The 19,640-nt window shown below is 37.4% G+C and overlaps 1 protein-coding gene across 3 annotated transcripts in view; it reads left to right on the forward strand.

Annotated features, from left to right (window-relative positions):
• The first annotated feature begins 1,009 nt into the window (after nucleotides 1-1,009).
• LOC106648551 (protein Tob1-like) overlaps nucleotides 1,010-19,640 on the forward strand; it is a 43,464-nt gene continuing 24,833 nt past the window's right edge. Inside the window, exons 1-3 of one of the 3 annotated variants that reach the window (XM_014365515.2) lie at nucleotides 1,010-1,302; nucleotides 1,381-2,560; nucleotides 16,687-16,689. The gene's annotated coding sequence lies outside the window, so the exon portion shown is untranslated. Of the gene's footprint in view, nucleotides 2,561-16,686; nucleotides 16,690-19,640 lie in introns of all 3 variants that reach the window. The other 2 variants (XM_014365507.2, XM_014365522.2) reach the window with 2 other exon arrangements.

The raw sequence follows: 19,640 nt of genomic DNA on the forward strand, positions 1-19,640 counted from the left end.
ATTACTTTTATAATTATGAAAAATTTAATTATAGTACAAGAGAAATGTACATAATTACTATTTATATTGAAGAAATAAAAATTAGCGGTTAAAGTGACTCTTTACAGGGCTTAAAGTGCATGAAAAACAAAATTATATCGATAAAAATTATATCAATGAAAACGAACTATCCAACTATTATTTTGTAAACTGTTCTGAAAAACATACGCACTCTAGAGAATTTTTCATCCTTTCTCGAGCAGCTTGTTAATGAAATTTAAAATAAAATAATCGAGTACTTAAAAAAGCCCCGAAAAATGTTTGAAGTAGTGCAAACAGAAGCGCGCGCGGCAATGGTAGTAGTAGCAATAGTTGTAGCAGTTTTAGTAGTAGCGAAATCAGGTCACGCTTTCATCAATCACACGAGCCCTCTTTCTCCCTCTTTTACTCCCTTGAATACAACATGACAAAAAAACCATTGCATCGAATACAGCATCTTTTTCTGTCTCTCGCTCTCTCATATCGTAACTGTGTCACCGGGCGTTTTATACTTACTCGCACACACAGAGACTCGAGCTCGTAGTTTTGCAAAAAGCGCAGCAGCAGCAGCAGCAGCAGAGCAGGGCAGAGCGTAAGCGTTGTGACTCCCACACAAACGCACACACGCACGCGCTCACCCACTCACACACATTCGCAAGCATACATACACATACATGTTGATGCACACGTTCATAGAAACCAGCTCGATAAGTAGAGGTAGCAGCGGCATCTGCGAGTGCACGCGAACTTCTCCTCGAGCGCTCGAAAGCCCCACCTCGTGAGCGGTGTACATATATACACGAGCAAGAGCAAGAGAGAGAGAGAGAGAGAGAAAGAGAGAGAGGAGGAGAGAATATCTCCCCGGGACCCGTGGCTGCTGCTCCCACCTCGACAACTGTATGTGTGCACGTTTAGAGTGTGGCGGTGGTGGTATACACGGTGGCACATGACACCCCGCTCGCCGTTATCACGCTTCAGTCTCGCAGCGGCACTCGCGAGCTGAGCATTATTAAATAGAGTCGCGTGGCTGTTTCTTCTTATACATATATATACATAGATATAGAGTGCGTAAATGTATATATAGACATATACATATATATACACAAACCACAAGAGTAAATGTGTGTAGATTTGGACATTATTCATGGCTTATGTACATCATTATCATTAGAAACGACAAAACAACGTATTTTCAGCTGGAAAGTACGAATTTAGTCTCTTCCTTCAATCTGTCAAGTCGACAAAGTATCTAACGAATCTCCGTTTAAGCTACAGTCAGTTGAGGTCAGCAGTTAACTTCAAATCGAATAAGCCACGTAATCGTCGCCCAATTTATTATTAAAAAGTAACGTAAAATTGCAGCGTGTAAAGAGCAGTTTCCATCGGTCAGTGCAGTGAGTGCATGTTTATAATAACGGATCGTTACCGTTAAAGGTGTACGGGGAGATAGCAGCAGCAGCAGCAGCAGAGACAAGAAGATATAATTGTTGGTGTGTCCGTGCGTGGGTTCGCTGCAGTTTTCACGCTGATCACTTCGTAGACAGCATAATACATATTAATAACATATAAAAAAATCGATATTTGTATCTATATACATGTGCATACATAGATATATGTTCGTTCACCTTGTCAGTGTATTAATGAAGAACCTTGAATCGTCGCCTGCTTCACAATTTCATCGCAGCTTCATTTTTTTACTTTTGTAACAAGATAATACAATATAATATATAATATATTAAATAATAAATACAAGTACATTTGTACATACGACAGACAAGTAATCATCCAGCGAGTTTATTAGTACAGAGAGACGGAAGAACAAGTAGAAGAAATTAAAAAGGAGCAACGTGACAGTTACACGCTACATACACACATACATGCATACAACAATCCGAGTTCCTCATTGTTATGATTAATTATCAAGTTACATAATACGAGAAATAAATGAAAAAAGCCTGCTGCATCTCGACGATTCAAACTCATTCGCATACACTGTTATTGTTGTCAACGCGCGAGTGAGGTAGCATTATTGTTTGCAATACAAATTATACCGCGTGTGTGCATTCGACGACGACGTTTCTTACAACGAGTGTTGAACGGCATCGGCGGCAGCATCAGCAGTAGCACGTCCTTGCGTCGTCATTGCAACTTGCGACTGCAACAACTACTACCACTACTATTATACTACTACTACGATTACTACTACTACTACTACTACTACTACTACTACTACTACTATCTTCTCTTCTACTACAATTACTACTACAACTTCTCCTACTATTACTACTACTACTACTACGACGGGGCTTGTCTGTATACCGATTCAAGTCGAGTTCGAATCAGTGTATGTGCGCGAGCGAGGTTACCACTAAAGTTTACAGATTATTTCGAACTCGTGTTTGTGTGCATCCAACAATTGATCTTTGGAGTTACGTCATCCTCGCTATAGAACAGAGAAAAGGGAAAAAGAAGAGCCTGGCCCAGTCTATCATTCTTCTTGACACAATATTCCACGACTGTCTGCCTTCGCACACGTATACAGGTGAGCCGATTTTTTTTTTTTTTTAAGTTCTAGTCTTAATTACGTACGATTTTTGTTCGATTAAACATCGACAGTCGGACGCGTGTCTACGTTGATGCCTCTGTATGTGAATTTTTTAAGCGCGCGTGAAATATACATTTATAAATTTATACATCTATATATAATACGCTCAAATGTCTATATATGTAGCTCGAGTGAGTAATTTTAGCGACGCCAAAGATACTTCTTCCTGGATGTGAAAATAAATGTGTCTTTTCTACTGCGCAGAGAAAGAGTGAAAAAGCAAGCAACCAAAATTCTGATTAAAACGTCTTCCTTTTATAGCAATATACATAAGCGCAGAAAATGTTAAATTCGACCGCTAGGCGCGCGTTTTCGACGACGTCTTGCATAATTCAACGACCAAATTATCAAGAATAGCCTCGTCGCGTTCGATTTGTCATACATCGAGCAAACGAAAGTCCGGAACGATGAAAAAAAGTGCAGCGCCCTTACAGCGAGGAATGCTTGATTAGCAGCGGCTTTGATTAAAGACCGTAGCAATACGTATGGAGCGCCCAAGTCATTGATATCGCGCTTGCGTCGATAGTTTTTCAATTGGCCACACGGAACGTAGTATCTGTCCAAATACAAGCGCGTGTAAATATAAACTCTCGAACGCCGTGTGCGCACGCGTGCCTACATAAACCGAATGAAAAGCCTGCGGGAGAGATAATTGAGCGCGTAAATTATTGGATGGCAATTTAGCGTAGTGGAGTCAGAAATATATCGCGCTTGTGTGAGTGCGAGTGCGTATTATATCGTATGACTCGGCGGCTTCGTCGACTTATTCGACTATTGTCAAAGCTTGAAACTTTTTCCAACGCTGGCGTGACGCGCGCACGGCTCTCGAATACCGCCGGTATCTAGTCTAGACCGCATCGCTCATTACTTCACTCCCCGCGAGCGCATACGAATTGATAAAAGTCCATACAAGCCATAAACGATTGATAAAGTGAAAGAGAAATTACACAATTCGACATTTACGAGGATATACTTGTTGTTTCTTCTTGCAGCTATGTATAGTTTACGTAAATGCAAGGTCACGCAGAGATTATCGACATTACTGGCGCTGCACTCGTGCGACACAGAGCAGCTCGCGCGCACATTGGAAAAATTTGCTCTTGCAGCGCGTTTATTGTTGAAACTCACCCATTGACAGCAACCTAACTCTGACTGTGTAACAATGTATATACGCATTGCTCGACATGGCGCGCTTTATCTCCAGATCCGTATCACGCGATTGGCGGCAATTCACGCTACTCCGCGAACGATAAGGATTATTTCATATTTTTATATTTTATCGGAGCTCTTGCGCGCACGCTCGCACGCAGTCGCGACGTAAAATGTCAAACAGCCTGGCGCTGCTCCGATTCTCGATCGTTCTCGCAAGAGCCAAAGATTATCTTCTGCGGCGAGCAATCGCCCCGTTCTGTTGGTGCATGCCTAACGCGCGCCGTGTAAAAAAAATTCTATGTCTCCGCGCACCGATCGAATTGCTAAATATCACAGCTCCCAGCGCGCCCAATCACATGTGCAAGCCAATTGACATTTCGACCATTTACCCTCTAATATTTTAGTTTAATTCGTATCGTTTTTTATAAGCAAGATAAAACACACTGCCATAGTTTTAATTATAGTATGCAGGTTGCACGAACGAGAATAACGAGTATTGATATGAAATTTCGAGCTTGTTACATATTTTTACGCACGCACAGAGGCACAGATGCGAGGACACTTACAATGCCAACGGCAAGGGATTTTCTCGTTATCATGATTTATGGGACTTGAACAAACTTGGCCTACTTGGTAATATCTTCATCGTATTTCATCCTGAGATAAGAGTGCTGCGTCCCCACTGAATTACCTTTATGTTAAAGACTAGCGTTTACTAAAATTTTAAACTGCAGTTTGATGCTATATTGACCGCGTGTCGTGTTCTTTGCTGAGTATACAAGAAAGCAAAGTCGCAGCAATTGTGACATTAAGCTCGGCGCGCATATATTTTTTATAGTGACTCGAAGAGACGCGAAAAAACAGCGATGAGTATCGCATGTTCACGCACTCGCTTCCAGCTGAGCTCACAGTGCCATATTTACAAAAAAATTCAATGAGTTCATCCTATGCGGCCAGATATAAACAAAGCTAATAATAATGATACACCGAGTCGCGATGACGCATTAACTTCCCTACTGTATGTAGTGTATCTTCAAAATAACAAAAATATTTTTCACCTCCAAAACTAGACGTGTGAAATCAAAAATTCAAAAGCTCGAAAGTTCGAGCTTGCCGTATTGATTTCGTTTATAGATGGACGCTAATATTTCAATACAAACAACGTCATTCAGTCATATACACATATATACAGCATTTCACTTTCGCACTCAAGGAGTACTCTTGAAATGTTCGCGAGTTATAACCAATGAAAAGTATCAAATTTAATTTTATTGGAGCCAGAAATTTAAAGTCGTGCAATTTTTGTATAAACAGCTGTGTAATGCAAATACAGGCACACTGCAGCATTAGGGACAAAAATTAAGGTCTACACGTAACAATAATCTAGTAAAAACACCTACACCGTGATAATGCATAGCAGCGAGCTTACGGTCGTCGTGGCATGTATGACGAGGCAGTGGCTTTGCAGCAGCGCACTAACTCCCGGGCTAGCCGCAGCTCGTCGTCCTCTTGTAAGGTCATCGAGCTATAACGCCACGGCGGCAGCGGTTCTCTTCTGCCTCCTATGTATAAAACATGACTAGTTATTTTTGTGATACGAGCTCTGCGCGCGATAATTCAAGTTCAAAATTATAATGCAACGAGAAATTAATCATTCGTTATTTTCCGAGTGTTTGTATTTTTTCAGCTCGGAAGCAGCAACATCAGAGACCTCGTATTAATAAATTATTTTTTTATTAAATAAGGATACCTTGCCGTATATAGGTGAGATAAAAGAGAATCATTTTTCATTGCACTTCGCGCGTAGCCAGCAAGGCATCTATCAAATAGATATGAATCTCACGAATTCTATTTCAAATGTAATGAGTGGCAGCTTTTTCTAGGTTGAGCCTTGTACTTTTACCAAAGTGTTCCATTATTTGAGTTGTCAATGTTACAACAGGCACAAAGTAAAACAAACTCATGAGACCGATTTCTCGACTTTGGCACGAAATGAAGATATTATTGCGCACTCGGAGCAGTGGAAAAGTTTCGTGAAATTACCTATACAGAGTACCAAAAGCGAATAACTTTCAATGAAAATTATACAACATGATATAATCCATTACATTCTCAACAATTTTGAACAAACTTCCATTTCCTAAATAAAACCATTAAATAAACACTACTCTTCGAAATCGTAGTTGAGCTAATTTTTTCAAATACTGACTGCAAGTATTCGACGAAAAAAAATGTTTACGACTAACTGGAAGAAAATTCTTCCGATGGGTTTAGCTGCATATATGAATATAAATTTGTTCAAGCCTTTTCATGCGAGCATTACAAGTTTCCCAAATTGGAGAATCAGCTCAAAATCGCTGTGCTAGCTCGAACAGCACATTTCCAAATCTGATTTTTATCGCTCTCTGATTCAGCCTCATGCATCTGCAATGCGTATTTTTCACGATCTGATCGTTGAATTTTACTTTTAATGTCCAAACCTTCGGAAAGTATTGATAAAAAAATAGTTATTTTTACTTTAATAGTTTGTATGTTCTAAAATAGCTTGTAAATAAAAAATTTTTTAGACATTTTCACCAACTTTAGTCAATCACATAATCCAAGTCTTAATGCTGTTGCACTGAAAGTTCTCGTTTGTCAATGTCAATTATGTCGATTTTCAGTTACAGAAGTAATTTATTTCTCAAAGCTGAAAGTCGAAGAAGAATAAATAACACTTTTAAAACGAAAGAACAAAATTTTCACGAATTTTCCAAGAATGAAATGAAATAAATGCAAGATTATAAATCATAGCTTGAGGCGCAAAATTAAATTTTCAAAGGCACGGTAGAAAGGAAGAGGTGACGACCAGTGCTGGGCAACGCGCGAGTGACTCGAAATTTAAGTTACGATCATTCCATCGAAGCTCACGCAGTTTTTACTCTTTCTCCCTTTTTTACATATGCCAGGTCTAAATGAGACATCATAGCCTCGTGGAGCACTCAATTTGGCGCTGCGCGAGATTTGACCTACTTTAGACTCTAGTAAAACTTTTCTTACTTTCTTCCTGCTCATGTGTACTATGCAATATGCAATCGTCATTACTTGCAAACATTCTTTCTTCTATTTTACTTGGATGATTGAATTTTTATCTTTAGAACAGTTTTTTCTTACAAGACTGTTTAACACTCTTTCTTTTACATAATGCTATTTACAATTTAAACCCATTTCGATAAAAATTTTTTCAATTCACATTTAAACATACAATTGGGTAATTTAAAAAGACAAGCGAATTAACCGTTGCTTGTAATATTTAATAAGATAACAGTAGTAGCAACATCAGCTGTAGTTACTGAGTGACACTTCTAATTTTCTTCATCGTTTTCTCTGCAGCGCTACGATGATTGCCAACACTTCTCTACCACTACACTTTTCTTGCAGTTGCAAAAATAGCAAGTGCGACGCAATGACTCGCCTATTCGGACTTCTGCATGCAGCTGCTGCAGTCATACGTTTTAGGCAAAATTCTCGCTAACATTAAGCGTCCAGGGCCAAATGGCTGCTTATGGGTACAGTCCCAATGATTATCAGCTTAAGTAATGAGGGTTGTATTGGAAATAAAAGCGAGCTCTGAACCTACAATTCGCCTAGTGGTATCGATACTGTCAATACAAAATGCTCTTGTGATTTCAGTCGACGTGGTTGAAAAAATATCACTCTACCGCTTACTAATTAATAAACTTTTTATGGGACTGCTTTGAAGCCAAGATTTTCCAAAATTCACTTCCAAAATAACACTAAGACATTCCAAAAGTTCTTCAGAAAATAAAACAAACGAAATCCGGCGCGAGATATTCTCTTCTCTTCTCGGAGCAAAAACAATAATAATAAAAGACTCATCGTCACAAAAGAGTTTCGCAGCAGACATTTACGATGGTATGCGGCACGATTTCTTTAGCGCTCGCTTCTTCTGCTCTCCGAGTCATTTCGACGAGGCTTTGGTGATGCACAAAAATAGATGCGAGATAATTATTTGCCCTCGTGAGCGCGCGCATGCTCTCGAAAAACAAAATGCGGCGAGGCACTGGTGTATACTCGTACATTATATATTATTACATACCTATACATGCAAACTCGAATCACCGCAGCCACATGTACTCAACATGCCAAAGGCTTAGTCTCTAAAGATGATTAGAATAAAGCAAAGCGTCGCGAGCTTTTGCTTCACTATACGATAGACAATTATTCGATATCGGTTGCGTTTCTCATCTGGAGGCCAATATGTCATCATAGGCAGCCATGCTCATCATTTGATGTTTGAGTCCTACCAATTACATAATAATATAACGTATTTTTATTTTAGCCGTAAACGATCAAAAACATTTCTTAAACGGATCGCTAAAATAACACTTGCACCACTCGGTGATTTGATAAGTCATGGCTGAAGAGAGGAAAAAAGAAAAATATAGCCCGCAAAAAGCGAGAAAACCTTGGGTTTGGTTTTAATTTTGCTAAAATATGCAGTTTCACGATGACATAGGCCATTTAACAACGAGCTGCTGATGTATTATTGACAGGTTCTGAAGCATCATCGCTTCCGTATTTCGATCAAGCTACTTGCGTCTTATCGTGACTGCACGAGCACGAAAATATATTTAAATAATCAGTCATTAGGGTAATTATGTTTGTTGTAATTTTTATAAGGAACGCCGTCAATCTCTAATCGAGTAAAAAATCCGGAAGCTCATCCAGTGGAAATCCTCAAGAGTCAAATATATACGTAGTGCAACATTATCGCGGACAAAAACGATGACTGTATTAAAGTATCGGCCAAGCGATCAATTTATGGCTAGCATAAAAAGGTTGCACCGATAGAAAGAAAGAAACGGTGCATTTTAACAATGAGCAGACAATAAACCAAGCATGAAGCAGCAGCAGCAGCAGCGTATCGTCGGTCTATAAGACTGCTGTCACGCCAGCCAATTTCGCGCGAGAAAGTGAAACTAAGTTTTGAGCTGATGTTGAATAATCGTTGGATAAGAAGAAAGCCACAATAACACAGCCAACACTGCAATGCTATAGATCGCTCCGATCTATTTCAACTCAACATTAAGGCTACAAAAACAGAAGCAGAAGCAGTAATAACAACTATAATAGCAACAAATACAACGGTATAACTTAAAGCTATATTATGAGAATAAAAATAGGGCTCGAGCGAATGACTCGAGCAACGAAGAGGATGAATGGTATAATTGTGATCGTAAGGATGTGGCTTATGTTATGCTTTGCATAAAGAGACATGTGGCTCATTCCCATAAATTTTACTCATCCGCGTAGTTTTATAATTAAATTCGTCTTTTGTGTTATCAAAAAAAAAAAATAGTAATATTCCAATCAGACGATGATAAAGTCGACTTGGAGATTCGCATGAATAGGAAGTGGTTTTCTGTTATTGCGGTTTTGAAATTTTCTCGCGATAGAACCGAAGTGCAAAAAGTTTCCTTCCACAATAAATTCAGCCAAGCAATATAGCAATCTCGGTTCCTCGCATCTCTTATCAGCTCCGATTGATGGGGCTTACCTCGCTGGTGACTTCCCAAAACCAATGACAAACTTCCGGAGCCCTATCGTACCCGTTTATTCGCAGCGACGAGTCGAACATGCAAAAGAGATAATTTTTGTGCACTATAGAGCAGGCCAGCAGTGTCAATATAAGTAACGATAATAGTTGTGTTCTCAAGCCACGCGATCACCGACCGAGTTGCACAGCTACAAGCTATTGAGCAGTGTTCAATAATTAAAGTGAGAGCGACGGCGTGCACGACGGTTTTATATTTACATGCACATTGCCATGGTGTGACAACATAATGCGTCAAACGAGAAAGAGAGAGAGAGAGAGAACGCGATATTCAACTGAGTATGGAAATTAGATCACGTATCATTTTGTAACGTCGTAATATAGAAATTGTTTTCATGTGCCATCGGTACATTGCTAAAATAATAATAACTATTCCGTCAATTACATCATCCTTTCATTATTTTTAATCTATTTAAACCGTATACATTATTTTATCCATAAATCATTTAGATCTAACCATCATTTATGTACATCGTGCATTTATTTTCTATGCCGTATTATATTTCGATGAAATAATCTATTGAATCGTACATACGTATATTAATCACACCTTGTTGTTGCACTGAATTTATCGCACTTTTTCGAAAGCTAATATCGCATCAGGTCAAATTCCAATGACACGGAATTAAATTTACAAGCAGAGCCAAAAGTACAAGTATTTTTTCGAAGCAAAAAATGCGCAGTACACTTAAACAGCGACGATGATGAATGTGCGGGTGCACATAGACATTGACACATTCGTTCGCGTGAAATATAAATAGACAAAAATCGCCTTTCATTGAAGTTTTACGAGCATAATAACTATAGTATTAAACTTCACGCTCGCGCAGGTTATACTTGGTTGAAATAAAGTATAAATAAAAGTTGAGCCGTCGATACTACGTGTAATAGCCAAGTATATTTATTATCGCTGGCCTAAACGGTTTTCGCTTAGCCTTGACATTTATAATTTTCTTTTTTTTCGTTCACTTGGAAGAATAATTAGAGGTCTATTGTATTTTTCACCAGCTACTACTAGTCAGGTTAAGTTTAGGGTCTCGTCGAAGCACAATAATGAACTACTCAGTATTCCAAAAAAAGTCGCAAGAATTCAGTAGGTATGCGCCACTTGTAGCTATGTTACGCGCAGCTATTACCTCGCGCATGATTATGATTGAAATTATCAGTGACTCTTATCTCCCTCACAGCTTTTGCCTCAGCCTTACGTATTGCGAGTGTGCACAATAGACACACGTACACGTGCACGTACACGGCCAGTAGACGTTTAATTATAAGTTTATGGTAGATCGCGTGGCGCTGCAGTACAAAAAATACAACATACTCTCAAACATATGTAAGCTACGTGAGTAGGGAAGGAGGGAAGGAGGGAAGAGGAGGGGGGGGGGGGGTGCTAGAGCTGGAGCACGAATATAATAGGGTATATAGAATAGGCAGCTAGCTAGAGCACGCTACGTCACGAAACAAGCATCGGTTAAGATCGCGTATCTTGACATTATTTATGCTACTTTTACATCACTAATTGGTATACACATGCGAGCGTGAGCATACACACAACAACAATGGCTAAAAAATGAAAATTCTACACTCGGCATCACAGGCGAAGTGCGAATATTTATCGCTGCACGCGAAAAAAGCTAAACGCGCACGCGTCACCTTCGCAACGCCACTAGCTCCACGTACACATACTCACACTCACGCAGCCCGGCTTTAACTTGCCTTTATAGTATAGTGACTCCTCCTATATAACTATATGCCTTATCGATCGCTCAAGAAAGTAGGAGCTCTTCCATACAACACATTCGCTAAGCTTGCAAGTTTTATATAGGTCGCGGCGCACCAAGCCACCGGTATTTTACAACTACGGAGTAAGAGAGAGAAAGAGAGAGCGAGAGAGCTTTGTCGTATATGTATACAGGCAGCTAGGCTCAGTGGCAAACTACTCGCAACCCCTCGAAGCATGAGCGGAGCTTCGAGAAATCGGCCGTTACATGCACGCATCCACAAGTGTACGTACACCTACACAAACGTATACTATCAAGCGCGCGAAATTTTGCCGCGACCTAAATACTCCAGCCAATGCTTGCGCGCCAGTGATGAGCTTTCTACGATATATCATGAAAGTTCGAGAGAAATAGGGGGAGGGGGTGACGACGAGAGCGTTGAATGTTACCGTAACAAATCAAAATAGACAAAAATACAACATCGACGTGTTCTTGGCCGTTTTTACAATTTGTACAAATATTTTTTCGTCTGATATTTTAAAATGATTCATTAGAACGAACCTGTAAAATAAACTGTAATCTTTAAGTTTACATTTTAAACTTTTAATCGGTCTCGATAGTTGAATGGCTTCCAGACTATACCGCATTATCTCCACGAAGACAATGAAAATAAATACTTCAGGTTTGGATTCAGCTTCATGCACAAGCAAATTTGTATCCATACCAGAAATAAATCTGATAGAGTTACTTTTTAGCTAATAATCTTCATGAAACAAAATGATATATTCTTAAAAATAATGGTAAGGGTGCATCCTCTACATTTATTGAGAGTCATGTGATCTTTCCTCAGATTTGAGTCCACGTAGCGTAAAGGTTAATGCACTGTTTTAACACCGTGAATTTGTCAGTGATGATGTATAAATATAGGATATCCCATAAAAGTAATTAAATAGCTATACGCGTGTTGGAACTTGGCATCTATAAATAGTTTCGTGTGTGTTCGTGTAGCAGATTCAAGCTCGTCTCAGGGCACCGCTACACTGATCGAATTGTGTGAAAAAAAACACAGTTAAAGATAGGTTGGTATGCTTTATATATACTATCTTACAGCTGAGCTCGTTAGAGAAGAAGTTTGGGTCAGAGTATAAGTCAGGCGCAAGAGCTGCTGCTACTTTTAAGCGCTGTTATATATTCTTTGCAGAAAGTCTCCGATTACTCCATATTTAGCTTTTTGCTCCGTACCTGCGTGCTTCTTTTTTTTCCTTTAACAGTTTTGGCGATTAACTCTTTCGCGAGTGCCCACCGTCTCGTGGGTGTAAAGTTAGATGAGCCGTAAAGTTAAATGAGTACGTCCGAGCGTGTAAATTGAAAATGTGCTAAAAAGCCCTCGTGAATACCATAGAAAATTTATTGGTACCTGTAGTAAGTATGAAAGAAAATGTCAATGGCCGCGCAGAAGTATCATAATCATTAAGGCCGCTACCATTGTGAAATTATGTTTTTCCACCTTTGAATTTTCTCAAATGTTTCAAGTAATTAAAGCGCCATTTAGATATAAAAAAATGTAATTTTGATGCGAGTGGAGGGCAATTTAGTTGAGGTGGCAATTGTATGGTTTTTCGATCTAAGCCATTCTTAAAAGTATTCAATGATTTAATTTTTTTTCCCAACTTGCACTTCATGACGTGTACGATTGGTGCTAAAGAAAAATCATTATGAGTAATGGTATCGTGCAAACACGATTAATAGCTTCGAGTGTCAAGGAGAATTAGTCAGAAATGCATTAATTCAAGGTGTTTGAACGTGCTCTTACCGTCAACAACATAGTTCACTTATAATATACACGACAAGCTTCAAGCGTCTTGAAGTTCAATTTATCCGCTTACGAATATATATACTATATAGACGCGTTCAATGATTATTTATACTTGGATACTAGAATATTATCCAGGCGATATTTTGACTAAAATGTATTGTGTCATAATTTTAACAAGTGATAAGTCATCAGACGATGTCGATACGTCGACTTGACAAATGCGTGGGATAAATTATCTGGCGGTCAATTACGTGTGTGTATGTATAGCGACGTGGTAGCTCGTATACGTGTGCACTGTGCAGTTGTCAGTACGCGTATAATGCCCGCTGCATTGACCACTGCACTCTAGGCTGCTGATGCATCCCATGTGTGAATGTACATATAAGTAGTAATCTTAATCATCGCATAGCTCCATTGTAGCGTGAAGAGGAAGCGACGACCCACTGGCCCATTTTCTCTGCTACCCACTTCAGGCTACGTATATTGTATATAGTGCGATATATGTGCAAGCCAGCACAAAATACATATCTGTATACATATGGCCGATTCTCAGTCAAAACCATTTTTCTAAGGAAATGTGAAGAACTTGTTTATAACGTCAGAAATGTTCCCAAATTTTATTAGAATTTTTTGAACCATCTATAACCTTTTTTCATAGGCCCAAAATTGGTATTTTTCGTATTTTTGTATATTTAATTAAATATCGCAAAATTCAAATAATTCCTAGCTCAGTATAGAGTGATTAAGACGAAAAATGGTCAAACAGTATATTTTGTAACAAGTGCGCGAAGCAGTTAACTCATCCAGGAGTTGTTTTCACCCGAGCGTAGTGAGGGTTCTTCCTCGCGGACTAGTTGCAAACGATATTTTTTAACTCTGCTTGCGAGAAACATGGTTTTTCTGTCGCTTTAAGGTTGAAAACCCCGCGTTTTGCGCACACAGTGTTAAAAAACATTTTTAATGGGCTTCAAAGTATAACGGACGTTAGAAATCAATCAGTGTCGAAAAACGTGCAAAAAACGTCGAAAGGGCAGTTTTTACGACTTTAAGGGTTTTGGGCAGGAGCGCATAATGCGAAAAATGTCAACTTCGGGCCTTCCAAAAAGGTATTAGGTGAATCCAAAAATTTTAATAATATTTGGGGACATTTCTGACATAGGAAACAACAAGTTTTATATAATTGCAGAAAAAAAATTCCTTTGTTCATTCACTTCACTGAGAATCGACCATAGATATGACGATGAAGACCCAACAATATGTATCTACTACCATCACTCTCGCGAACATAATACGAAAAAATTACTAAATTCATCGCGCTTTATAATAATTTTCTTATGCCGAAACTAACCTTTTCGGCCCTGAGACCAAAATGAAAAAGTCAATTTTTGCTAAAAAGTTATATATGCATCCACGAAATGAAAAAAAAGCCTCAGATCACTTGCTTATCAGCCTTGTCTTTACCTCGACTATATGCGATAATTACACGTGCTCTTAGGCGCTTGAGTACATCTAATTCGCTCTCACTATTTTATCGCAGCGAGAGGAAATTGTTACTTTTTTGCACGGTTGGCCATCTTCAAGTGAATTCCCTGCTCACTATGATAAAAAGTATAGTACGCAACTCGCACGGGAGTTTGTCAATCTTACACTTCCGTGAATACAATCCTCGCTAGGGCAGACATCAAACTTGACTCTCGTGCACGATAGATACTTCCCCTGTTTAGTAATGTATTATTTTCGTTCCGTAAAAGGTAGCGATTCAGGCTAGCTTTGAGCTACACAAGAAAAGTGCGTGTCAATCACTTCGTTTCAATTATTCCGATGCCTGATGCACAGAAAGATGTATAAATAAATTCTTCGATAAGCATACCTTCGAATATCCAATTCAATTGGTGATTGGTCAAGGTGGATTTCAATTTCATTGAATCTGCAGGGATTTCGAGCAATATAAAAAAATTCTAAAACTGCATATAATATATTGATTTTTTATAAAGTGCAATCCTTAACTCTACCACTAAAAATTTTCACCTCTAATTTAAAGGGTACATTAACTAGCTGTTAGCTGACTCATATTTTACATCTGTTGCGTGCTAGATTCATTCACAAGCTTGAATAAAAAAATATCGCATTGAAAAAGAAACGGTAAATAATTCGAGACAATTAAGCTGATCCCCAAATCCACCGTTCTATGCAGCTTCGAGGTGCATGTGCTGTTTGTAATCATATAACCATCAAATCTCTGGTGATTTTCTGAGCAATCCAAATATAATCAGTGATCAGTAATATACAATACGTTATATTTATAAGAATTCGTCTACACCTCAATTTGCTAGTTTGAGCTTTACAAAATACCGATAATAACGAAAAACTGTCATTAATCCTTTGACCCGCGGGAATTATTCAGTGGATTATTTTTTTTATTTTGCTACGGCGCCAATAAAAAGATAAAGAGCATTGCATTGGCGCGATAAGAGTATGAATTCTTTCATGCAAAATGCTGAGATAAATGTGAATAATTTATATATATGTATGTACATCGATGTGTGCATGACTGTGTCGGGTCGTGTTGCAACTTTTTCGAAGTGTTTTTCCAATCGGAAGATATGAAAATCGATGCTCTTTCTCGCTCTCATGCGCAAATCATAAACGTTTCAACTTTAAAATACATCATCCACGATGTACGTCGGAGTTAATTTAGTGGAATAGGAGTACCTTTTTGTTGACAGATTACCGAGCATTCACTGACATCGCGAGAATGAAACGTTGCGCAAACTTATTGATCAACGACAAGAGAATAGCTAGGTCTTATCCACACTCATTCTTCAAAAACGACCGCGAATATAATAATTGTTGGCTTGTACATTTCTTTGCCTGATTGTGCATGAGTCGAAGAACAAATTCATAAACAAACACATGATATTTTAGAGCGCTGGAAAGTCCTGTGATGTATGTGCTTTTGACTGGATTCGTTGTCATCGTGTAGATTACTTTTAATTCGGATGATACCCAGGCCAGGAAACTTTTGAATCTTAAGGGGAGGTTCTCATCAAGCTCGACCAAAATATTAATTTTTTTTGTATTCTCAAATTTATTATACTTCCAAGAATTCCTTGCTAAAATGGTATGTAAATTCTGATTATTAGTCAGTTAAAGTCAGGATTGAGAGTAAGTGCTGACACGGTGCTCAATGGCAGTTACCATTTTTTTTTCGCGTTTTTTTCGAAACAATTTTTTCTGAGACGGCTGGCTAGATATCTCAAAAACGACTATATATATATAGATATGAATTTTTTTTATCTTAAAGATAATAAAATTTTCATAATTTATTGTTACAGCACTTTTTAGAGCCAAAAAAAAATGCAAAAAAAATTTTTTTTGCGAACCCGCCATTTTGTTAATTTTGAACTTGTCTTAGTGATTTTAGTGCAGGATCCAGCAAACGTCGTCTTTTTCATTTTGGTATCAGACAAAAATGGGATGCGTTACCTTGCCGTCCGTGAAGGTGTTTTTTTATGATATAGCTTTGAATGCATATAACTAGTAAACTATTCCGTTAATTTTGTCCATAAAAATGTGTGAAAATAATTCACAATATATTTAATGAGTACTAACATATTCGATTACTTCATCAACTTCCTTCTATGTGAAAAAAATTGCGAAAATTACGTAACTTTTTGGGTCGCTAGATCAGAACCCCCTCTTAAAAAAATGTTCTCATGAAAATAAACTTATAATTTGTTTTTCATTTTTGTTACAGCTGGTAGGTTTTTTCATCTGTCTACAGCAAAAATAAAAACTTTACATCACTCGTAAGTGCTAATAAGTATAAGAATTTAACGCTCTCTACGATTCATACGAACGAAAAAAAATAATTGAAGTAAAATAATTTAATGTTGGTTACCTGCACCTGCTACATAATAAAATATATACAAGTAAGAGATCTCATGAGCGCATAAAACATATGCATATATCCACATACAACATTTTGCACGTGTCACACGTCCTTGATGTTGTCTTTCGTAGCTACGTTATACATCGTTGTACTTTACCACTGCGTGGACAAACTCGCAAAGTTGCATGTGAAAGAATAATAGTTTTTGACGTTATACTCGTATATAGGTTTGCGCTTATCTTTTTAAACGTCTAAAGATAACTTATTTATTCATATGCAGACAATTTTAGTTGTCAAGAAGATCAAGGCGAAATGAAGCGCAAACATCTGGGACAAATAGTATATTCTCAACGGGTGCAGTTATGGTTTTTTAGCAAAAGGAGGGATTGTAGCACGAGCCAAAGGCGAGTGTTTTAGGCTTGAGTAGGAAAAAATTGTATTGTCAATTGGTGCAGATAATATTTCCCCAACTTTAAAAATACTTAATAATTTATTATTATTATTATTATTATTATTATTTTTACATAATTACTAAATCATTAAATAATTTATGACTCTTATTCAGACTCACACTCTACAATAAATAGAACTTATTTGGTAAAAATTTAAGCACAAAGTCATGTAAAATTTCCTCAAATCGTTGAGTGAGTTATTAAAACTTTGCATTGTGTCCTATTCAATAACTTGACATTTTTTTTCAATTAAGAAATGAAAATAAATAGTAGACGAGCTTTCAAGAATTATAATTAGAGCTTAATTTTACAAACTCGGATAAAATAAGTTGTCTACCTTTATACGTCGTTTGTGAACGAATATTTTAATTATAGAGTGCGACATAACTTTCTTAATTTAATCTACCTTAACTTGATAAAAAGCTCATTCAATTACTATGCTTACATTTTAATTTTTCAAGTTAATTGCAATATTAATGTATATAGTAAGATTGACCTATAAACTGCACACACAGTGCATTTAAATCGAGGTGTTTAAAATGATGCAATATTTTGTTTTTTATGTTATTTCATGTAACGATAGCACCAAATGGTTAGTTCCAACGAATTCGTTTATTTCTAGTAAGTTATATATGTATATTTGAAACGATAGCGTCAGCTTCATTTGTTAACTAAAGAGTTGCACAAAATACATATGACACATTCACCCAGATTTTTGGTGGAATAAGAGAAAAAAGGTGGTAGTCAAGTATGTGAAGCAAGCATCAACCTTATATAAAGGTAAATAAGCCGCTATTGTAAATCCCTTGGTGTCTGTTGTTGGTGTTATCGGTTAAATATATCTATAAAAATTTCTTTTTCTCTGTCTATATCGCTCTCGCTTTTTCTGTACATTATACCGGTGTCGTTCATATTGATCTCACACGTATACAGACAAACATGTACATGCACGTATTCTCTCTGTCGCTATTTTTCTCGCTTGCTGCTGCTCTTTCTCTCTCCCTCTTGGCTTGGCCTAGTTTTAGAAATAGCCGAGTAGCAGTGGTGCAGAGCTAGCGCGAACCCAAAGTCTCCAATGCGGCTAGTTAGTGTGTATGTACAGTGGCAGCAATGCACTCGAATTTAAGAGGAACATTTTAGCCTTACAAATCTCTGCAAGGCTCAGACTACCAAAGTCTTTTTTCTTTCTATCTTTTTTCATTGCTTCCAACATACACATAGTCTAAACTTTCTAGATAAAATATATAATTAATAATGCATTTCGTGGTTTTTCTCCATCTTGTTGCCTAAGAAGACGATAATTTTTTACTTTTCAATGTACGAGTATTGCGTGGTTATCAATTTTTGAAACTCGCGCCTTCTGAGAACAGTTCTAAGTTTGCTCATACATTTAGAAACTCTGCCGAAATAATGTATAAGTACGGATCTGTATGGATTTTTTGAACTTTTAAACTATCCGGTCTGCAATTGCTGCTGCTCCAAGTGAATAATGGTCAAATAAAAGATACCTCGTACTTTTTTGTGTGAGCAAATATCGTTAGCACGTTAGTTTTCAAACATTATTTTGCGATATAGTGTACTGGTGTCTGTTAGCAGGTAGCAAAGACGAAATTGCACGATGTCTACCTCAAATATCTGTGCAGTAAACAGTTCACGAATTAATTTAGTGTGAACTCCGAAATTGTTTGCCGTACTAACTTCTTAACTCGATAATATGATTCGTGCTAGAAAATCTTGTGACTGTCAATTAACAACTATCAATTGAAGTGACATAAATAAAAATATCCTTTTGAAAAAAGAATTGATGAAGAACGAAGAATTTATTGTCATTATAAATTGGATAAAAATATTTATTCACTCATACTTAACATCACAAATTAATTAGAGTTTTTTAATCTCTATTTATTAACTCTGGTCAGAGTTCAAAGTGAATAAAGATCGTTATTATTACCAATTATTATTATCATTGCAAAAATTATCTCTTGTTCCATTCATTTGCTTATTTTTTAGCAGGTAAGTGTAGCAGTTTATTGAAACAATCTGCATGGAATAATTCCGGTTAAATATTGCCTTAACTCGCAGGTGCATTTCTAAAAATATTTTTTTTTTACCTGAAGAAAAATAAAATGTGTGTTGATTACGCGATGAAATACTTCACGTTGAATGATAAAAGTTTTGCACGTTTATTTTGTGAATACTGGAAATGTTGATTCCAAAGTAACTGAAAAAATCACTTGTACCGTTCTCATTCTCGAATAAAATAGAGACTCTGACTAGAAATGAAAAAAATTATTAATATTACCTCAAAGAACAAAGCTAAAATAAATGGTATCCCCACGCTATACAAAGCAATTTTGCATTTGCCAA

Source organism: Trichogramma pretiosum, unplaced genomic scaffold (assembly GCF_000599845.2).
Source record: "Trichogramma pretiosum strain Unisexual culture from Peru unplaced genomic scaffold, Tpre_2.0 scaffold34, whole genome shotgun sequence".
In the NCBI taxonomy this organism is placed as follows: domain Eukaryota; kingdom Metazoa; phylum Arthropoda; class Insecta; order Hymenoptera; family Trichogrammatidae; genus Trichogramma; species Trichogramma pretiosum.